This window comes from Dermacentor andersoni, chromosome 5 (assembly GCF_023375885.2).
Source record: "Dermacentor andersoni chromosome 5, qqDerAnde1_hic_scaffold, whole genome shotgun sequence".
In the NCBI taxonomy this organism is placed as follows: Eukaryota; Metazoa; Arthropoda; class Arachnida; order Ixodida; family Ixodidae; genus Dermacentor; species Dermacentor andersoni.
The window spans coordinates 204,960,080-204,976,753 of NC_092818.1; the positions used below are offsets into that span (position 1 = coordinate 204,960,080).

The 16,674-nt window shown below is 47.6% G+C and overlaps 1 protein-coding gene across 1 annotated transcript in view; it reads left to right on the top strand.

Annotated features, from left to right (window-relative positions):
* LOC126532272 (neural cell adhesion molecule 2-like) overlaps positions 1 to 16,674 on the top strand; it is a 258,774-nt gene that overhangs the window by 58,483 nt on the left and 183,617 nt on the right. The window lies entirely within an intron of this gene.

Consider the following 16,674-nt stretch of genomic DNA (forward strand, 5'->3'; position numbering starts at 1 on the left):
CGTTTTCAAAGTAGTGTCCGAGTCCTCACCCGCTAACATATAACCACATAGACCCACGGAAAGGCACAGTTACACATGAAATAATTGTCACGTATAAAATGATGTTCCTTATATGCAGTGTACACAATGATTATGTAAATTTAAGTTGTGACAGAGACAATTTACATAATTTTGAAGTGATGCTATGATATGTGTATATACAAAAATGTCCAAGTATACGAGAGCACGCACACATATAAATCACGGGCACCTACATTCTGTGCACACTCAATGAATACTTCTGATCGCCTGGCTACAAGAACCAGGGTGGTCGAAAATTAAGCCATACGCGTCCATCAGCCACCGACAGGAAACGGCGTGACCACTGTCGAAGAAACTCTTGTTTCACAAGGAAGAACAACTCCTCTGACAGAAACGACAGTGGCTCAGAGTAGAGCCTCCCCAGAAGTAGAAACAGAGCGCGGCGACGATGCCCCGCGGCAAGTGCCTCGCACCGGTTACGCCATAGACAAATGGCCCCCGCAGCAATTAAAATCGCGCAAAGCGGCCATGTGAGCAGCGACCGATGTAAAGAAGCGGTTAACTCCAATGTCACGGAAACCAGTATGCACGGCCCTCCAAAATACCCTGGCAACGACGCATTGCTGCAGCACATGTTTATTGGATTCCTAAAGTAAGGAATTTGGACACTACGAAGATGGGACTACGCCCCACGGCTCTAACCTGTCACGAGTTGGAAGCACTTGCCACCCTACACGCCACATGAAGCCGCGTAGGAGGCCAGGCAGAAATGACACCGTTATCGCATCCCACGACACATTATTGGAACGTGTGTGGCGCGCTGGGGGAACCAGAGGTAGTAGTAAGGCAGAAATAGTATCTACAACACGGTTTTCGAGAACGTCTACATCAGAACATACCTGTTGTATGTGGCGATAAAATGTCACGGCCGTAGAGTAAAACGCAGGTGCGTTTAACACTGGTGGTACGCGATTTAAGTGCACGACCGGTAAAATGTAATGAACTTTCGTGCCAAGGAAATAGCAGGCGAGTTCACGCGTAGGGCACTGATCACGTTGTAACAGGCGGAGCACAAATCGCAGGGCAAGCAGCCGGCAGCGGGCAGACACGGATAGGAACGCGAACCCACCGCGAGAGCGTGGTTGCCCAGGCGCCGCGCGCAAACTAGTTTCGTACGGGCCGAGAAGAAAGAACCAAGAAGGGACTGCAAGAACCTAGTAACCCGTAATGGTGGCTGTACAACGTGACAAACGTACCACACACGGGCGCAAAATACATATTGTGCTAAGTGCCTTCTTTCTAATAGCGGTAAATTATACCCTTGAACCGTTATCTGGGCACATAAACGAAAACATTCAGGCAAGTTGCGAGAACAAAACGAGATCATCCGGGTAACCAGTCAAGACTGCATTACATACGCTAGTTGCTTCCCAAATAAATTACGAAAAAAATATTGCTTCCCAGTTCTTCCTAATGCTTGTTCACAGTATCACTCAAGCGGTAACTTCTAGTAAGTTTTATTTATCATTTCCAATAGCGACGTTCAAAAGCCAGATACAAGGCACTTGATGGTCATCTTTTGGCGGTGAGTGCTCTTTTCAATGCCAGCGGTCCCCGAGTACCGTGGCGCGTCCGCCGCGCCGCGAGTGGTCGTTTGAGCGAGACAATACTTGCAATGAAGTTCCGTCTGTGACAGGAAACAATTACGGCCATATGGACCAGTGGACAGTATGGTGCGGTGCGATATATATGCCGTTACGAACATGCACTACACCCATTTTAAGATTACGGCTAGTATCATTTCTAACCACTCTGCTTTGCGGTTAGCCACATCATGCTTACATCTGCTCTCGATTACGGGAGAACAAAAAAAAGATTAAATTATGGGGTTTTAGGTGCCAAAACCACGATCTGATTATGAGGTACGCGGGGCAATCCGTAAATTTGGACCGCCTGGGGTTCTTTAACATGCACCTAAATCAAAATACCACGGGTGTTTTCACGTTTCACCCCTATCTAAAAGTGGCCGCCGTCCGACGAAGCAGAAGCGGCCACCAAAGCCGGCAGGCGCGCGCAGCATGGGGCTGGGAGAGAGGCATGTCGCGGCGATGCCTTCTCCCCTCACGCAACAGCTGGCGCGCTCTCTAAACGCAGGTGTTCCGTTTCGCCCGCTCTGCTGCGTCGAGGGGCGCTCGTTACGTGTCGTCGCTAAAACCCCTTAAACTTCGTAAAGTAGTGCCACGCTTTGAAGAATGCCGCCTCCTCCTCCAGCGCTCTGGCCGAAGCCGACGCCGCGTCGCTATTGGCCTAATGACATCACGTGGCCCCTTGCGCCGGCTTCGTTTGTTTACAGTCGCGCTTCAGTGCCATCTTTGCTCGAGAAGCGGCGCTTCTTGGCGGCATTCCTTCCGTTCCTATTCTGTGTTGTTTTGATCTTGTGAACGCCTTGAAGGATGTTTTGTGGCAAGTGCGACGTCGCTTCACGTCATTTTCTGTTACCATGACCTGCTGCGCGTTCGGATGCCAATATAGTTTTAGCAAAGGCAAGAGTATGTTCGCCATACCGTCCGGTAAGCGCAACGGTTTAAGAAGAAAGACATGGCTTCACCGAATCGGGAGGGAGAATTTCCGACCAACTTCCTCCGCGCGACTATGTGATGTAAGTTGTGGCTCTCTCAGAATACTGTATGTGCCAGGCTTGCGTATTGTGCTGCGGGCAATAAAGTGGTAGATATTGCACAGTTCACTGTGCATGTTGTCATTTGTACGCACGCTTTAACATGATTTTTACGCAACGTCTGCTTTGCTTATATGCGCACTACGTGGTCGTGTTAGTCACATTTGGTGCGCTTAATCGTTTTGAGCGCCACTGGCTTGAGTTCGCGGGCACGCGAGGTTGCGTGCGATAACGTGATTACGAAATTTTTAAGATTCAGCGCAGTCCTTTTGGTAATATTTCAGTCTCGATCATGAAAGCGCCTCAGGAGAGCAACTCTCTGCCTTTTGTGGTTACTTACTAGACTTCGTTAGATAGACTAGCTTTGTTTGCCACATTTGTTCGTGTGCCTCGTTGGCGGTCGCCCGGTGGATTTGCGGTACAGAGGCACCGATGAAAAGCGTGCGTGCTCTCCCGAAACCGTGTTACGCGGTGCGTTAGTCGTCGAGCGACCGCATCATAGGTAATTGAGACGTATGTGCTAATTCGCGTGAGCTTTAAAGTGTGCGAAGCTTAAGATGCGGCGGTGGAGCACTCGCAAAGAAAACGTGTGGTCGCCCGCCCGTTCGCTGGCTGGATTAGTCGTCGTTCGTGCTTAGTCGTTTGCTCGTTCGTTCGCGAGCTCGTTTAGTCGCTTGCTCGCTCGTTTAGTTCGCGCGCTCATATAGTCGTTCGCTTGCTCGTCTATGCCACTATTAGTTTCTACAGTCACTATGCCTAATTGAGGCGCGCTTGCTGTAGCACTCTTAGGCTGGTGTGTTTATTTACGCAATGAGACAATAAATGGTGCACACGGACTTGCGACTGCAAAGGCAAATCTGTGATGCATCTATGCTGAAAATAAACTGTTAACTTGCAACTCGAATGCCGTTTCATATCATTTTAACCTAAGGATAAAACATCATTTCACTTGCCGCAATTTCGGCCGCGTCATGGCGGGGGGATATTTTGCGCGATCATGACTTCACTAATAAAGTCATGTCTCCCAAATATTACTTCGAAGGGAGCGCAACCGTCGTCAATGCATGCACCTCAGTGCAACTCGGTTCGCGACACGTACGTCACTTAGTAAACGGACGAACCAACGCACGATGAAGTGTTATTCGCGATAAGTCATTAACCTGAAAAAATTACTGAAGGCCACAGTGGTCTTGTTTGAGATTGAGTCAAGCATCGTTATCGCGCTCCCGCTTCGTGCACGAATGCTAAAAACTCATTTTATTTTCTTGTGTACGCACAGTCCCGACTCGATGATCGGCCGCGGTATTTCTGTCGGCGTTGGGACACGAGAAACCTAATAGCACCAGCGCCCACCTCTGAGGCTTTGCGCGCGCTTAGATTGGCAAGCACGCACGTTGGCGGCACTGTAGCTTGTAATACACTTTCGAACCTCCAGAGCAGTGATCTCCGTCAGCCTTTGTACGTCATAGCTGATACGCGCCGCGAATTCACATGATAAGGGCGGCGCGGATTCTTTAGGCTGAGGGCTTGCTGGAAGCCAAGAGGTTGTCATTCGATGGTAAACGTGTTATTTACAACCATTCGCAACAAGATCTTGCGACACGCCCTTGACAAATGCTGCGTACCTAATTGTAGGGCACGCGATACATTCGCAGTCGTCAACGCACAGCGTTAACACTCCTTTAGGTGCTTTTTTAAGAAATAGTTATCAAAGAATGAAACAAAAGATGCCGTTACCGAATTTGTATAAGCATCCGACTAGAAATTCTATGCTGTAGACGAAGTTACGCGGAGCTGGAAAGCCAACGTGAACGCGTAAAGAGCACTGCCTTGCTATGCGTGCATTCACTCTGCGAAAGGTCGTCTGCAGCGCTCGAGCATCGTAGGCGGCGCCATGGTCGAGGAGGGACCGTGAAAGAGAGGAGAAACGAGGAGGAGTGAAAGCGGTGGAGGAGAGTGGCACTACTTTACGAAGTTTCAGGGGCTTTAGTCGTCGCAGCCAACGGGAATTTAGGTGCCGTTTCGCTGCGACAGACATCAGTTTTTTCGCCCAATGCCCATTTGATGCTCTCGCATCAAAAGCGCTGTTGGAAGTTCCGCGCGAGCGGTGTTCCGACTTGTACGGGAAGTAGCTTTTCCGCATAACTTTGGAGCCCAAGATGGCGGATTATGGCGCGACTCTGGCTCCCTAAAGGGAGCCATATACAGTAACCTATGCTAGATGAGGCTACACGCGTCGCAAGCGCCACCTGTTTACATTCAGTGAACTAGCTGGTAAAAAGGCTCTTTAGTCGCACTACTCCTTTGTGAGAATTCGGCCCATATATGACAAGATGAACTGTCGCTTTGCTGAATAACAATAATCGTCGTTAGCTCTTTGAGGTACAGTGACGTTAGGGGAATTCCGGTAGAAATCTTTGAAAGAACGGAAATAAAAACACGTTGACGTCAATTTTAGCCCAGAGGTTGCCTTAACTTCAGGCTTATCGCCAAACGTGATCAAAAGGCTAAAATTTCTGGATATTTTAGTTACGTCAAACAATAGTTCATTTGCTCATTTCGCATATACGTTCTACATACACTGATGGCGAAGGCTAGCAATTCAATTCCTACTTTAATTAGGATTTCGAACGAAAAAGATTTAGGGATCGGTTGCAGCTTCAGCTCCGGAGTAAAAATATAGCGGTTTGAACCGGTTCATACGGTTTCATAACGTTTCGGAATTCAGGAGAATGAAAAGACTTACGCTTACCCGTAAATTTATTTGAGCTAAATATCATCATCAGCAGCAGCAGCAGCCTGGTTACGCCCACTGCAGGGCAAAGGCCTCTCCCACACTTCTCCAACTACCCCGGTCATGTACTAATTGTGGCCATGTTGTCCCTGCAAACTTCTTAATGTCATCCGCCGACCTAACTTTCTGCCGCCCTCTGCTACGCTTCTCACCAGGAATCCATTCCGTAACTCTTAATGACCATCGGTTATCTTCCCTCCTCATTACGTGTCCGGCCCATGTCCATTTCCTTTTCTTGATTTCAACTAAGATATCATTAACTCGCGTTTGTTCCCTCACCCAATCTGCTCTTTTTTTATCCCTTAACGTTACACCTATCATTCTTCTTTCCATAGCTCTTTGCGTCGTCCTCAATTTAAGTAGAACCCTTTTCGTAAGCCTAACTGCCCCGTACGTGAGTACTGGTAAGACACAGCAGTTATAAACTTTTCTCTTGAGGGATAATGGCAACCTGCTGTTCATGATCTGAGAATGCCTGCCAAACGCACCCCAGCCCATTCTTATTCTTCTGATTATTTCAGTCTCATGGTCCGGATCCGCAGTCACGACCTGTCCTAAGTAGATGTATTCCCTTATCACTTCCAGTGCCTCACTACATATCGTAAACTGCTGTTCTCTTCCGACACTGTTAAACATTACTTTAGTTTTCTGCAGGTTAATTTTTAGACCCACCCTTCGGCTTGGCCTCTCCAGGTCAGTGAGCATGCATTGCAGTTGGTCCCGTGAGTTACTAAGCAAGGCAATATCACCAGCGAATCGCAAGTTACTAAGGTATTCTCCATTAACTCTTATCCCCAATTCTTCCCAATCCAGGTAGCATTGGAGAGATCGTATCTCCCTGCCTGACGCCTTTCTTTATTGGGAATTTGTTGCTTTCTTTATGGAGGACTACGGTGGCTGTGGAGCCGCTATAGATATCTTTCAGTATTTTTACATACGGCTCGTCTACACCCTGATTCCGCAATGCCTCCATGACTGCGGAGGTTTCGACTGAATCGAATGCTTTCTCGTAATCAATGAAAGCTATATATAAAGGTTCGTTATATTCCGCACATTTTTCTATCACCTGATTGATAGTGTGAATACGGTCTATTGTTGAGTAGCCTTTACGGAATCCTGCCTGGTCCTTTGGTTGACGGAAGTATAAGGTGTTCCTAATTGTATTTGCAATTACCTTAGTAAATACTTTGTAGGCAACGGACAGTAAGCTGATCGGTCTATAATTTTTCAAGTCTTTGGCGTCCCCTTTCTCATGGATTAGGATTATGTTAGCGTTTTTCCAAGATTCCGGTACGCTCGAAGTCATGAGGCATTGCGTATACAGGGTGGCCAGTTTCTCTAGAACAATCTGCCCACCATCCTTCAACAAATCTGCTGTTACCTGATCCTCCCCAGCTGCCTTCCCCCTTTGCATAGCTCCCAAGGCTTTTCATCCGAACGGACGGAAAGGATGGAAACGGATGTAACTGAGAGCTAAATATAGTTTACTACAAAATATTTTACTTTAACCTGCCTTTACGAAAACTTGGAAATTGGGAAATGTCGCGTACATAAGGGAACGTGAAACTTTAGAGAAGGAATATGGACGTGGATGTTGGAAAATAAAATTTTAGTAAGATGGTTTCTTCTGCTGACTACTGGCTTCTAAAACATGACGCTTTCAATTTAATTGGCTGCAGAAGCCTGCGCTATGTCAGTGTTCTCAAAATGCCGTACGGGGAACTTGCATCCTCGCAGAGAGGGAGTGTCATACTTGTATGAGCCAGGCGGCGTACAGTGTCTTTGTCGGTGAGGCCGTTAGGGGCACTTTGTCACCTTTGGTGGTCAGGCATCTCTTGCCAGTGAACAGCCCTCGTGCTACATTTCTTTGGATACATTCAGACCCTATACCGCATCAACACCTCCCTTGTTGCATATGCAGAAGCCTGAAGCACGCCTTCAAATACCAGTGATTACAAGAAACGCTCAGATGCTCAGAAACGCTCAGAAACGCACTGCTGATGAGATCATCAGCAGTTAAAAAAAAAAAAATTCTAGGGTATTACGTGCCGAAATAACGATATAATTACTAGGGACGTCATACTCGGGGGCTGCGGAATACTTTTGACCGGCTTAAGTTATTTGGCGGGCACCCAATGCACGGTACACACAAGCGCTTTTGCGTTTCGCCCCCATCGAATTGCGCCCGGGAATCGAGGCCGCGACCTCGCGCTTAGCAGGACAACGCCATAGCCGCTAAGCCACCGCGGCGGGTCATGTTCACAAAACAATGTTCCGCTAAGTTTCCCACCATATCTTTAATTCCAACTAACAGAGATAGGATGTGCCTGCACAGAAACAAGAAATATCGCCAGGCCGATGCAAGATGATCCAAGTGAATCGCTCTGTGAATACCATTCTCCATACTGTCTGAACACATGTACGCCCTCTGCGCAGAGGGCTACGCCGTTGCCGAACGAAAAGCAGTTGGCTTCATCACAGGGTCCCAAGTGTAGCGATAAACTGCTCTGGTTTGCTTTAAGCCGTCTGATTTGGGTTTTCTGAAATGACGTGCGCGATGTTTCTTGCACATTGCATTTTGCTTTGCCGGCTAGTTCCTTAATTGGAAGCTGTTCAGACTTAAAAAGCTAGACATATGAAAAAAGAAAAAAAAAAATCAACGTGAACATCGCATGTGACGGTACTGCGGACGACGCATAACATGATGGCTGCTGAACACGCAAGCCCTGGGGCTCTGCCTCTGTAGCTACGTATTCTCTTTCTTTTCTCGTTCGCGTTTCGAAAATGCGTACTTCAGTCAAATGTGTGCTGGCTTAAGAGGAAGCTTTAGCTAGAGCCCAACTGCGATGCGGCCAATTCAAATGCATGTAAAACGCAGAAACGTATTTCTGATATAACCCCTTCATCGATAATAATGAAGTTTTTTGCATTTGAGAGGGGAAGGTAAATTTTAGTGACTGTTGGAAGCGGAATTTCGATTTGGGGCCTGAACTTCGCTACAAGAAATTTCAAAATTCGAGAGTTCGAAAATAATAGAAGTACGACGTTTACAAATTCATAGCTCTGCATCAGGAACATATATCGCAGTTCCGTAAATGGCATCCTTTAGATCTTTCAAGGCGGACAAATTCGATATGTCAATTTATATCGTACGTCAATTTGTTACGTTGTGTACAAGGGTTCTGCAAAAGCTATATTTTCATATTGCTAAATTTTTTTCAGATTTTAGTGCAACATATCAATTTTGTCTGCTTTAGATGTACTATGATATGCAGTTAACAGAATTATCCTATCATTTTTCCTTGCTGAGTTAGAGTTGTAAACCTGATAGTTTCGTTTTCTGAAAATTTTCGATCTATGCCAATTTTTAATAAAACATTGACGACCTAAATAAAGAATTAGAAACAAACACTCACTAAATTTTAAGTTTTCCTTTAAATGCAAGAAACCTCGTCAAATTTGGTGCAGTAGTTGCGGAGAAAAACGAGTTCTCCTTTTACATGTATTTAGATAGGAGCGTGGAAAGAACCTGTGGGTCCGGATAGGCCGCCAATGGAAACTGACCCTTGCAACGTTTAAAGGGACACTAAAGGCAAATATTAAGTCAAGCTAAAGTGATAGATTAGTACTCAGGAATCTCAAAGGCGTCAGTAATATCGCGAACAGTGCCTTAGTAATCGAAAAACTGAGGTAAATGCAGGACATGATTAGAGACTCCCCTGGGACATTCAAGCAATTGCTCGATGACGAAAGCACTCCTCAGTTAAATTCTGTCACTAGTACTGGTTGCAAAAAACGGCATGGTATCGTAATACAAGATGAAATAAAATGCTACTGATCCAGTTCTATTTATTTTTAGAAAAAAGAACTAATTGAAATTGCCCTTGACAACGAGGCGGGCGGTCGAAATGTTTCCTTTTCGCTCGACTCTGCGCCGCCCACGCTTTCGCGTTTCAGTACTTTACTGATCACGTCGTGCCACGCTGGTTTTGCTGGCTCGCGAAACTCGCACAAACTGCAAGTAAGAGAGAATTCAACTTCCATATTATGCCGCGGGATGCCCGTACGGTCTACGCCACTTGACCAAAAAGCAGCTGCAGCGGCTCGGTGCCGCCGTCTGTCGGGCGCCGTTTCACTCACCGCTGGCAGCAAAGGGGAGTTCTTCTCATCTCAATAAGGCCCATGATATCCAAAACAATGTCTGATATTTCCTCAAAGAGCCCTGCTAAGCTAGGCTCATTCGAGAGGGTTCGGGTGTTAAAGGGACACTAAAGGCAAATAAGACGTGCACTGTTTAAATACCACTCCAGAAAGCTCGCAACGCTTGTATGGGGCTAAGAAAGGACTTAGTTTACGAGAAAATTGCATCTGAAGGGTCCGAATACCTTTTTCGAAATTCAAATACCCTGCCACCCAATCGGCGGAGTGGTGACGTTGCATACGCCATCCCCGCTGATTGATTGAAACTTTTATTAGAAGGGATGGGAAAAAAATGAACCTTAGTGAGATGAGAAGAACTGGTGAGGCTTACACATTGCTAAATAACGGCCATGCCCTCTGCTATAGAGGTCTCCCTGATAAGAAGCAATACGGGGTGGGATTCCTAATCCATAAGGACATAGCGGGCAACATTGACGAATTCTACAACATTAACAAGAGGGTAGCAGTAGTCGTAATCAAACTTAATAAGATGTATAAATTAAAGGTAGTACAAGCCTACGCTCCAACATCCAGTCACGACGATGAGGAAGTAGATCAGTTTTATGAAGATGTTGAATTAGCGATGAGAAAAGTCCGAACTTGGTACACAGTAGTAATGTATTGGGTGACTTCAATGCAAAAGTGGGGGGAAAGCAGGCGGGTGAACACGCAATTGGCAACTACGGCGTCGATTCTAGGAACGCTAGTGGAGAGATGCTGGTAGAATTCGCAGAAAATAATAAGCTGAGAACAATGAACACCTTTTTCACGAAACGTAGCAACAGAAAGTGCAACTGGAAAAGCCCTAATGGTGAAACAAGAAATGAAATTGATTTCATACTTTCTGCCGATCCCAGCATAGTGCAGGTGTAGGCGTGATAGGTAGGGCAAAGTGCAGTGGTCATAGGTTAGTAAGGGCTAGGATTCGCCTCAATTTGAACAGAGAAAGGACAAAATTGGTCAAGGAAAAACATGTAAACTTAAAGGCAGTAAGGGTAAAAGCAGACAAATTTAGGGTGGTACTTGCAACCAAATATGCAATTGTAATTTTAAGGCAGTGAAAGCGGCTACAAAAATAATAGACAGTTTTAGTTTAGCATACGCTATACAATTGCGTACGCTATAATATGGCGGGTCGTCACTGCGCATACGCAGAACGCTAAACGACCCATAGCGTATAGCGTACGCACGCTATTTCTCAGATTTAGCGTTAGCGTCCTTACGTGGTTTGCGGAGTGTGCGTCGAACATGGCGGCGGTGCCGGCTGCCCGCTTCGAATTGAACTTGGCGTTGCTTTTGCAAAATGCACTTCGTTCGTAGTAAATGACTGTTTACACGGCTTTCGCTTAGTATCAGGCCGCTTCGACGACAGAGTATTATGAATATCCTTGTGGCGTTTTCGAGACCGCTTCTCGTTTCGAACGAGTCGAAGCCTAACGAAAGAAATGGATGGATGGATGGATGGATGGATGGATGGATGGATGGATGGATGGATGGATGGATGGATGGATGGATGGATGGATGGATGGATGGATGGATGGATGGATGGATGGATGGATGGATGGATGGATGGATGGATGGATGGATGGATGGATGGATGGATGGATGGATGGATGGATGGATGGATGGATGGATGGATGGATGGATGGATGGATGGATGGATGGATGGATGGATGGATGGATGGATGGATGGATGGATGGATGGATGGATGGATGGATGGATGGATGGATGGATGGATGGATGGATGGATGGATGGATGGATGGATGGATGGATGGATGGATGGATGGATGGATGGATGGATGGATGGATGGATGGATGGATGGATGGATGGATGGATGGATGGATGGATGGATGGATGGATGGATGGATGGATGGATGGATGGATGGATGGATGGATGGATGGATGGATGGATGGATGGATGGATGGATGGATGGATGGATGGATGGATGGATGGATGGATGGATGGATGGATGGATGGATGGATGGATGGATGGATGGATGGATGGATGGATGGATGGATGGATGGATGGATGGATGGATGGATGGATGGATGGATGGATGGATGGATGGATGGATGGATGGATGGATGGATGGATGGATGGATGGATGGATGGATGGATGGATGGATGGATGGATGGATGGATGGATGGATGGATGGATGGATGGATGGATGGATGGATGGATGGATGGATGGATGGATGGATGGATGGATGGATGGATGGATGGATGGATGGATGGATGGATGGATGGATGGATGGATGGATGGATGGATGGATGGATGGATGGATGGATGGATGGATGGATGGATGGATGGATGGATGGATGGATGGATGGATGGATGGATGGATGGATGGATGGATGGATGGATGGATGGATGGATGGATGGATGGATGGATGGATGGATGGATGGATGGATGGATGGATGGATGGATGGATGGATGGATGGATGGATGGATGGATGGATGGATGGATGGATGGATGGATGGATGGATGGATGGATGGATGGATGGATGGATGGATGGATGGATGGATGGATGGATGGATGGATGGATGGATGGATGGATGGATGGATGGATGGATGGATGGATGGATGGATGGATGGATGGATGGATGGATGGATGGATGGATGGATGGATGGATGGATGGATGGATGGATGGATGGATGGATGGATGGATGGATGGATGGATGGATGGATGGATGGATGGATGGATGGATGGATGGATGGATGGATGGATGGATGGATGGATGGATGGATGGATGGATGGATGGATGGATGGATGGATGGATGGATGGATGGATGGATGGATGGATGGATGGATGGATGGATGGATGGATGGATGGATGGATGGATGGATGGATGGATGGATGGATGGATGGATGGATGGATGGATGGATGGATGGATGGATGGATGGATGGATGGATGGATGGATGGATGGATGGATGGATGGATGGATGGATGGATGGATGGATGGATGGATGGATGGATGGATGGATGGATGGATGGATGGATGGATGGATGGATGGATGGATGGATGGATGGATGGATGGATGGATGGATGGATGGATGGATGGATGGATGGATGGATGGATGGATGGATGGATGGATGGATGGATGGATGGATGGATGGATGGATGGATGGATGGATGGATGGATGGATGGATGGATGGATGGATGGATGGATGGATGGATGGATGGATGGATGGATGGATGGATGGATGGATGGATGGATGGATGGATGGATGGAACATGTACGACGGACAAGGCGCTACTTCCAACTAAATGTTTCTTTAAATAGATGCAACCTAGAATAGCCCACCGTGACATCACAACATCCTTATCTCATTAGACAAGCTATCACTTTTTCGGTAAGCGTCACTGAAGGGCAGCTAATGCACGTGCCCTCGGCCTTCATGTGCTCCTTCCATAACGAGGTACGTCGGGGACAACCTGGTGGTTGTTAACGAGGTTATAGGGTCCAGGCTAGATGACACTGTAGAATCGATCATTAACACTTTTAGAAATGCATCGGAGGCTCTAAACTTCACGTGCGAAAGGCCTTGTGATAGCAACATTCGCTTTCTGGACTTTAATCTCACTCTAATGAACACGCATGTCTGTTTCGAATACCAGCCGAGGTTGAACAAGCAGCTAATTTCATACGACAGTGTGCACTCCAAGCTAGTAAAAAGAGGAGTTGCAATGAGTTGTCTAAAAGAAGCTCTAAATAAATCTTGCACCCACAAAGTAGAAAGCAGTTTTAATAACCAGGTTTCAAGGCTACGCTGTTAAGAATGGCCATACGGGGTGGCAACGTGCCAGCTTTCAGCCCGCTGCACGTGTTTCAAGCCCACCAGTTCGGAGAACTGCGAAGAGCCGACAGCCACGAGGCGCGTGATCAACTCCGGAAATTGGTACTTGGCCGCACCACCCGGGACAAAGCAGTTCTACGAGGCCCACTGACGTCGGCACTGAAAGCTGGGCAGTACCGAGAACTGCGGATGACCGGCAGCCACGTGGCGCGCGGTCAGCTCAGGCATGTGGCACTCCGCCGCGCCACACCAGACGGAGCAGTTCTACGAAGCCCTCGGTCGTCGACTCCGGAGCCTTTGTGTGTATGGTTTCGCACCTGTGTGTTTGCGTGTGCTTGGGCGATAAACGATAGTGCGGGGCGGCGGCAAGTTTACAATGCTTGGACGAACCTTCCCGACCATTCCTGCTCCGACCCACCTCATCCTCCAAGCCGGCACACCTCACCCTCCATTCCTGCTCCGTCCTCGTCCGAACGATGACGTCGAACTATGACGTCAAGCGGAGAGCTTATAAGCAGCGTTTGCCGGCTGCTAGGGGTGCTCGTGTCGTGATCATTGTCGGGAGCTGACTGCTCTGTCATACTAGAAATGTACTAGTGAGCTGTGTGCTCGTAAACTGTTTGCTGTATGTTAGTTTTGCGGGCTCCATATGGGAGTCGCGCTAGTCTGCCAATGTATTTTGCTTAATCTGTTAATATGTAAATAAATCCTGTTCACCGAGTTCCTGTCTACGACCTTCATCTCCTTCAAATGGTGGCAGCGGCGAGATAGTCCGACGACTCCTACATCTGGTCGACAGCGGTAGGACCGTCCGGACGAATCTTACAACGCCCAGCCGGTTTCCCTTCACTCCTGATGTCTAGCGTCTGCGATAAGCTTCTTCAAAAGATCAAACAGGCAAATGAGGGCATTAACACAAAAAATCCAGTTGATAGGAAGAGATTACATGTGATTCCTTATTGGCACAGGGTGTCCCACAACCTCAAGAAGGTGGCGCAAAGGCACAGTGTTAATCTTCCCTTCAGTGCACCGTGCAAGTTGGCCAAGATATGCCCTATGCTGACAAAGCCAAAACCCGAACCATGCTCTACGAAACACGGCTTGCAAAAGTAATGTCGTATATGAGATACCCTAACTTGTCAACAGGTTTATATCGGTCAAACCGGACAGTGTTTTAATGAAAGGGCGCGTGAGCACAATTGGGCCGTAAATAACGATGCGGGGAGCCATTTGGCAGAACACTGTAAACGTCACAATTGCCGTCCGTGTCTTCGTGACATCAGGTTTCTGACACGGTCTAGGGATAGACTAGAGCGGGAGATATTTGAAGCTTTCTACCTTGCAAAGGCCGACGGCACGTGCATTAGCTGCACTTCAGTGACGCTTACCGAAAAAGTGAAAGCTTTTTCTAATGAGAAAAGGAGGTTGTGATGTCACGATGGTCTATTCTAGGTTGTATCTATTTAAAAAACATTTAGTTGGAAGTAGCGCCTTGTCCGTCGTACATGTTCCTCTTTTAGTCCGCGCCTTCGTAGCACTCTTTTCTTCAAGTAATATACTGCCTAATGTCCTACCTAGGTTAAACAAGAAAAAAAAAAACGCTATGAACTCCCACAACCAAATTTTCTGATCCCATATTGCGAACTTGTCTTTGTACGTCTCCGTTTTTTGTCGTTTCCCTACTTGCACCAATCTTCCAATCGCCTCTAATCTCTACTGTGGACATGGTTATTTTCCCCCTGCTCTAGCTGAAGCCAAGGCCTTCAAAGGGGCCAGTGGTGCCTAAATCGACCGCTGGGCGGACATCTTCACATTCCAATAAAACATGCTCCATGGTTTCCCTAGCTTTACCGCAGCCAAGCGCAGGCTCCTTCTTCCTTCTTATATCTCGCATTATATGTGCGTTAGGATCGGCCTGCAGCTATTTCAGCCCGCTGCACGTGTTCCGATCCAACCGGGACGGTGGCGCACTTCAGAGAACTGCGGCTAACCGGCAGCCACGTGGCGAGGGGTCAGCTCAGGGGAGTTCTCGAGGGGAGGTAATTGGTGGAACCTCCCCATGCGCTTTTCGAGACACCAGACAATGTGCTACCCGGCCGCGCCACCACGGAGGCTCCGAGTTCGACGAAGCAGGCTTTGTGCGCAACACGACAACGCCGCCCTGTTCTGCTATGAGTGGGGGAGTTGCCGCGGGAACGCCGACGAGGGCTCCTTCCCACGCGCCGACCAAGACGCACGACAATGTGCTACACGGGTTTGCTACCGGGGTCGGCTCCGGACCATTGCACCTATGTGTGTGCGTGTGCGTGTGTGTGTGTGCGTGTGTGTGTGTGTGTGTGTGTGTGTGTGTGTGTGTGTGTGTGTGTGTGTGTGTGTGTGTGTGTGTGTGTGTGTGTGTGTGTGAGCCCTCCTGCTCCTCCAAGTCGAGAGCCCGCCTCCTCCAAAAGGGCGGGTCATCTACAATGACGTCCAACTATGTCGTCGAGCGGAGTGCTTATAAGCAGCGATTATCGGCTGCTAGAGAGTGCTCGTTGTCGTGCTCGAAATGTACTCGTGAGCTGTGTGCTCGTTTGCTGTTTGTTCGTCTTGCGGGCTACATTTGGGAGTCACGCTAGACTGTCGATGTATCTCATGTTCAACTATAAATAACATGTAAATAAATCCTGCTCTCCTAAGCCCCGACGAAGAGTCAAGCTCCTTCCTACAGCTACGACTGCCAAATCTTACATCTGAATGGCAGCGGTGAGATCGGCCTACAGCTCGTAGATCGTCCGACAACTCTAACAAATGGTGGCAGCTGCGAGATCGTCCGACGAATCTTACAGCGTGTTCTAAGGCATGCCGACCTCGCTTCGAAATGTAATGACCTTCTCTTTGAGTTATCATAAATTGTTTCTTTCCTGATTTCGTCTTTTCCTCTTAATGGTTACTCATGGCAGGTTTCTTTTTTATTTCCGCCACCCATGAGATTATTTCAGCATCTCTGACTTTCCGCTTTACGTTCTTTGTTGCTGTGTTGCCCACCCTACAAGCCGCGTACTTGCTGGTAAAGTTCCTAGTTCTTTTCCTCCACTGTGAATCAATGTTTTCCCTATACAGGTACTTCAACACACTCCCAGCCCATTTACTTTCTTCAGCATTCCTCAGTCGTTCTTCATAATCAATTT